We start from the raw sequence: 6,041 nt of genomic DNA, 5'->3' as shown, positions 1-6,041 counted from the left end.
CACCTGGAGAAGGCTCCAGGGAGACCTGAGAGCCCCTTCCAGGGCCTGAAGGGGCTCCAGGAGAGCTGGAGAGGGACTGGGGACAAGGGATGGAGGGACAGGACACAGGGAATGGCTTCAAACTGCCAGAGGGCAGGGTTAGATGGGATATGGGGAAGGAATTCCTGGCTGGGAGGGTGGGGAGGCCCTGGCCCAGGTTGCCCAGAGAAGCTGTGGCTGCCCCTGGATCCCTGGAAGTGTCCAAGGCCAGGTTGGACGGGGCTTGGAGCAACCTGGGCTGGTGGAAGGTGTCCCTGCCCATGGCAGGGGTGGCACTGGGTGGTCTTTAAGGTCCCTTCCCACCCAAACCATTCCATGATTCCACAAGTCCCATGGGGGCTCAGGGGCAGCACTGAGGTTTGTGTGAAAATCCAACCCCACACACCCCCAGTTCCTCTCTGATCCTGCTCTGAATGTCTCGGAAAGCAGCAGCTGTGACATTTGTGGGCCTGAAAAGACATGAGGAGATCTGGTGTTTGTGGTTTGCAGCCCCTTCCTGTTCCCCAGGCGGGCCCTGAGGTGGCTCCTGCCCCCCAGGGTCACCCCTGCCCGCAGGGAGGGGCTCAGAGGGGCAACGGGAAACAGAGCCCAGCACGGCCCCACGGCGGAAACGTGGGGTTTGCACCCTGAGGGAACTGAACCACCAACCTGCACGTCAGGGAGGGAACTGAACCACCAACCTGCACGTCAGGGAGGGAACTGAACCACCAACCTGCACGTCAGGGAGGGAACTGAACCACCAACCTGCACGTCAGGGAGGGAACTGTGAACTACCAACCTGCCCGTCCCCCTTCGGCTGGGGCTGATCCCGAGAGGCTCACAGAGGCAGGGCACGGAGGGGCTGCAGATTCACTTGTTTATTTCTTCTGGATGGGCCCCTGTCCCTTCCCACGTGAGGGAGTTGATTCCGTTCGTATTCCAATCAAAATAACAGTTGTGGGCTCCTCAGCACCAAGGCTGGCTGGGAAGGTGCCCCGTGCACCAAGTTAGCAAGGGCCCAGAGAGCTCTCCCCTCAAAGATGGGACACAGGGGACGTTTGGTACTGATCAGGAAATGGGATTAATTTTGGGGGTGTTTCTCTGTTTTATTGGGAAAAGGCCCACAGAAGGAAAAATAATCTAAAATGGCATTTTGGTCTGGTTGAAGCCTGGGCTGTGCTCAGAGCCTTTGCCCTCGAGTTGTGCTCTGTGTTGCAGTGGCTGTTTTCTGACACCCGGGAGCAGGTGGAGCAGTTGTTTCATTTGTGGGTTCAGCTGCTGCAGAGGAACAGCAGCTCCAGCCCTCTGTGGTGAGATGGGACCGACCACGACCAACCCAGCCCTCGGGAGGTGAGTCTGGGGAGGAAATGAGGCGATTTCACAAACTTCCTGAGGCCCTGCAGCCTTCACCTCCACCCAGCTCTGAGCAACAGGGGCCTGTGCTGGTTCCCACGGGGGAAACTGAGACATTATCCCTCTCTCCAGCTCCCTGACACAATCCCAGGATCACTGGGGTTGGAAAAGCCCTCCCAGCCCATGGATGCCCCCTGTGCCCCATCCCCACCTTGTCCCCCAGCCCAGAGCACTGAGTGCCACGGCCAGGCCTTCCTGGGACACCTCCAGGGCTGGGCACTCCAAACCTCCCTGGGCAGCCCCTGCCAAGGCCTGAACACCCTTTCCAGGGAGAAATTCCTCCTAAAAAGCAGCAGAGGAGGATCAGGGATCTGCTGCAGCCTCCCCTGGAAGATGCAGAGGAAAGGAGGAGGACACGCTCACGGGAGCAGAAGATGAGTCAGTGCCTGGAACGGGGGAACAGTGGGAGCACTCCTGGCTCCTCCATGGAGAAATCAGGGCTCTGAGCTCTCGGAGCTGCTCCAAGTGCTGAGCTGAGCCTGTGCGAGGGCGGTGCCAGTCTGGCTCCCAGGACACCCACACCACTGCTCCTGCTGTTCCCAGGAAAGGAGCCAGGAGAGCACAGACACTGCCCGGGAAAACAGGGTGAGAGGGACGGGTGTTTGGGGGGGTGAGGCCATCGAAGATAACCTGGAATTCTGAGGATGCCTCTGGCTGAACAGGCAGTGGAATGAGCCGTTTCCAGGACGTTGTGCAGACTGGGATTCTGGGGGAGCTCATGGGGATCCCACCACAGCAGATCCCTTGGTCCAGGGCCGGGGATCTGGAGAGATTTAACAGCCCTGTTGTCTCAGTCTGAGGAGACTGGAATGTTTGCTAAAGAGGATGAGTTATGAGATAGACCAAACTCCTCTCTCCAGCAACTGTAAATTCAAAATTAAGGGGGCTTTAATCGAGGAAGTGTGGGGAAAAAAAAACCCACAGAAGAAATAACAACCCTTTATTAAAAGATACATGTATGTTGGCAAAAACAGTAACAGAGCACAAAAAAACTAGACAGTAATCCTAGGAAAAACCAAGTCTGGATGAATACTTCTCTGTCCTTTAGTGCAGTCCCAGCCGTGGCCTGCAGGGGCGCTGCTGGGCTCTGGCGGAAGTCAGCTTGAAGAAAACGGAAGTTCTCCATCAACTTCCTGTGGGGAAGTCTCCCATCATCCCCACATCACCACTGGCCAATCAGAGCTCAGTTCAGTCCAGCAGTTTAATCACCTGGGCAGCCTCATGTCCTGGGATGGTGAGATTGATGGGGAGATGGACAACAGGTTAGCAAAGGGATACAGTGCCTTTGGAAAGCTTCATAAAGGAGTTTGGTGAAATAAACACCTGAAGAAAAGCACCAAGATCAGTGTTTACAGAGCCCTAGTGCTGTCTACTCTCTTATATGGATCTGAATCACGAGTCATCTACCGCCACCACCTGCGACTCCCAGAACGCTTCCATCAGCGCTGCCTCCGTACAATCCTGAACATCCACTGGGCAGATTATGTGACCAATACATCTGTTCTAGAACAGGCAGCAGTCACAAGCATTGAGGCCATGTTGCTGAGAACACAGCTGTGCTGGGCAGGGCACGTCTCCAGGATGAAGGATCAGCCACTGTCTCCCTAAGATCCTGCTTTATGGTGAACTTGCCACTGGCTACTGCAAGAGAGGAGCCCTGAAGAGAAGATACAAGGACTCCCTGAAACAACATCTCAGCCTTGGCCATATTGATCACTATAACTGGTCTACTCTGGCCTCCAATCAGGAGACCTGGAGACACACCATCTATAACGCTGCTGATGCCTTTGGGAACGCAGCAGGATCAGCATTGAGGAGAAAAGACAACGCAGAACGAATCGTGCCTTGCAGAATTTACCACCTAAGGAGTCTTTCTGCTGTGCCTTTTGCAACCCATCATGCCTGTCTCATATTGGCTTTTTTAGCCACCAATGTGCTTGTGACAAACATGGGTAGAGCCCTTCCCAAATCTTCGTTCGCAAAGCCTGGCCATATATACATATATATATATATATAAAATCGTGGTTGGCAGAGACGCTGTTGGATCACTGAAGGTGCAGAACCTGCAGTACCCTGTTGTGACCTTGTGGTGGGGGAAAACAGTTTTCCCCCTGAAGTTATAAAATGGTAAACCCTCAGGGGGTGGTGACCCTTGAGGTTTGAACCAATGAGCGCTTTTGCAAAATATAAACATATCACAAGCAGACCAGAAAAGAAAGTAGTTGTAGTTGCTGTTGAAGAAGTGGCCATGTTGTGAAGCTACGAGTGGAGAGGCCCCCAGCTGGGGGGCTACAGGGACTTGGAACAGTGTTAAACTGGGCCAGGTTCTGTAGATGAGAACTGAAGAAGTTTTCTCCACCATGAGCAGCAGAAGCGGCGGCAAAAACAGCACTGGCCGGAGAAAGTGGTAGAGAACCAGAGAGATAAGAACTGAAGAAGCAGCAAATGAGCATGCAGCCGAGCAAAAGAGACACAGAGTTGTCCAAGAGAAAGACAGCCAGCAGCAGAGAGAGCAGAACTAAGCTCTACAGAGACAGAGTTGGGGTAAGAACTGAACCAAAACCCCCCAAACTCCTTGGAGACCCCTCCTAGAGAGAGGAGGAGGATGGACTTTTAGCCTTGGAGTGCTACAGCACCGCAGAAAGGAGCTGAAAAGCTCAGAGAAGGAATGTGGAGGGGCTGACCTTGGCCCACCCCCCTGCTACTGCCAAGCTGGCAGTTCTGAGTCAGAGCACGGAGCTCTGCAGAGGGGGTTGAATCCCCTGAAGACACGGACCGGGACGAAGGCTTCTGCACTTCCTTGATATGACCATGAAGTGACCTTTGTCCGGGTGAACACAGCCCACAGAAGAGAAGACCCTCGCTTGGAGTCGAAGGGCCGAGAGGGCTTGGAGACCCCCTCGTGTGTACTGCAGAGATCCAGCTACAGCTGCTGCATGAAGTGAGGTAGCCTGCTGCCCTAGAGACAGGCTGCTGCTCTGAGAGTGGAAAGGATCTTTTCCTTCTTCCCTCCTGGACTTTTATTTGGAAGGGAGAAGAGATTTGATCCATTGTAAATACTGATTTGTCATGGTAGAGATAGTTGAGATTGTGTGTGTGTAATGTATTGTAATATTTAATTTGTACAGTCATTGTAATATATATATATATCCCTTCTCCCCATTTTGTGTGGTGTCTGGAAAACCCATCTCACACTGGGTTGAGATGTGAGAGGGGGGCTTGGACTAGAGAATTGGATTTTGGGGCTCTCAAGCCATGACAACCTGCAGGGTCGCTGTTGGGCTCCGGCGGTCACCGTGCAGGACGGGGGGCTGGGGCGCTCTGGGGGGTTGGTCTCCGGTCGCAGGAGGAGCTGACAAGAAGATGGGGGGACCCTTCCCTCAATGGAAGGAAGGGGTAAGGAAAACAGTTCCCCCCCAACAGGACTCACTGTGGTTCTCAGTTGATGGCGCCCCAAAAGCTCCTCCTTTTCTCCCAGCGAGCACGGAGACTCCCCGATGAAAGCACAGCAGGTCCGGGCTGGAGACAAAAGACAGCTCGCAGGCAAGTTGAGGCCAGCAGTCAGGGCTGGCCAGGATGGGAAGCCAGACCAACAGGTTTCCAGGCCTTCTCTCCACATACCCCGAACACAGACCCTGTCTCCGTCCTCGAAAGAGAACCCAGCAGTCTGAATCTCTCCCCTCGAGCAGAGCCAGCCACCCCCTCCCAAAACTCCTCCCCTCTCCCCCCAGCCTCTGATGGGCCATCCGCGAATTCGGCCAGATCTTTTGCAAAGCTAATTGGCTCCCTTCCCCCTTTCCATTCAAACTCCGTCTTTCCTACAGTGGGGGGGGGGGGGGAAGAAAAATTCTCCTGGATTTCTGACCTATAACACCTGTGGACGTGGCACTTGGGGACATGAGTTAGTGGTGCTTTGGCAGCGCTGGGGAATGGACTCGATGGGCTCGGAGGCTTTTCCAACCTGAACAATTCCATCCTTCTGTGGTTCCGTGTGCCATCCCACTGCTGGACCCTGTGGCCAGGCTGGAAACCCCTGGCCACCAGCAGGCCCCCAACAGCCCGCTCCTCCAAACTGGGAACCTGGGAAGGGCTGGAAGAAGGGGCAGCAGACGGCAGCTCGTAAAATAGACTACATGCTTTTATTGGATTGAAAAGTTTTATGAAATGACAAAAAAAAAAATCAAATCAAGAGTTGGCAGATGTGTCGACAGTGGGGGGATCCCCAACCCCTTCTCCAGAAGCATCCACAGGTCTCCGCCACCACAAGCAGCTCCAGCCCGGGCAGCCCCTGCATGGGGGGCACCCACAGGACCCCAACCCCGCTGGCGTTCCCAGGGCACCCTGCCCATGACACTGGGGTGCCCAGGAATTGAGGTGCCCAGGAATCGGGGTGCCCAGGAATCAGGGTGCTCAGGAATCAGGGTGCCCAGGAATTGGGGTGCCCGGGCAGCAGCCCCGGCCACAGGGCCGAGCAGGTCCCCCCATCCCCAGGGAATTGCAGGCACTTAGTCACTGAGAGGAATTTTTCACTTGTCTCAAAGCAACAGTGGAATTGTCTAACCCACCTACAGAACAAAAAACACCTTTATAGCCCTTCCTGTGTTGTCAGG

This window comes from Chiroxiphia lanceolata, chromosome 2 (genome assembly GCF_009829145.1).
Source record: "Chiroxiphia lanceolata isolate bChiLan1 chromosome 2, bChiLan1.pri, whole genome shotgun sequence".
NCBI classification, from domain to species: domain Eukaryota; kingdom Metazoa; phylum Chordata; class Aves; order Passeriformes; family Pipridae; genus Chiroxiphia; species Chiroxiphia lanceolata.
This window is presented reverse-complemented; position numbering follows the sequence as displayed.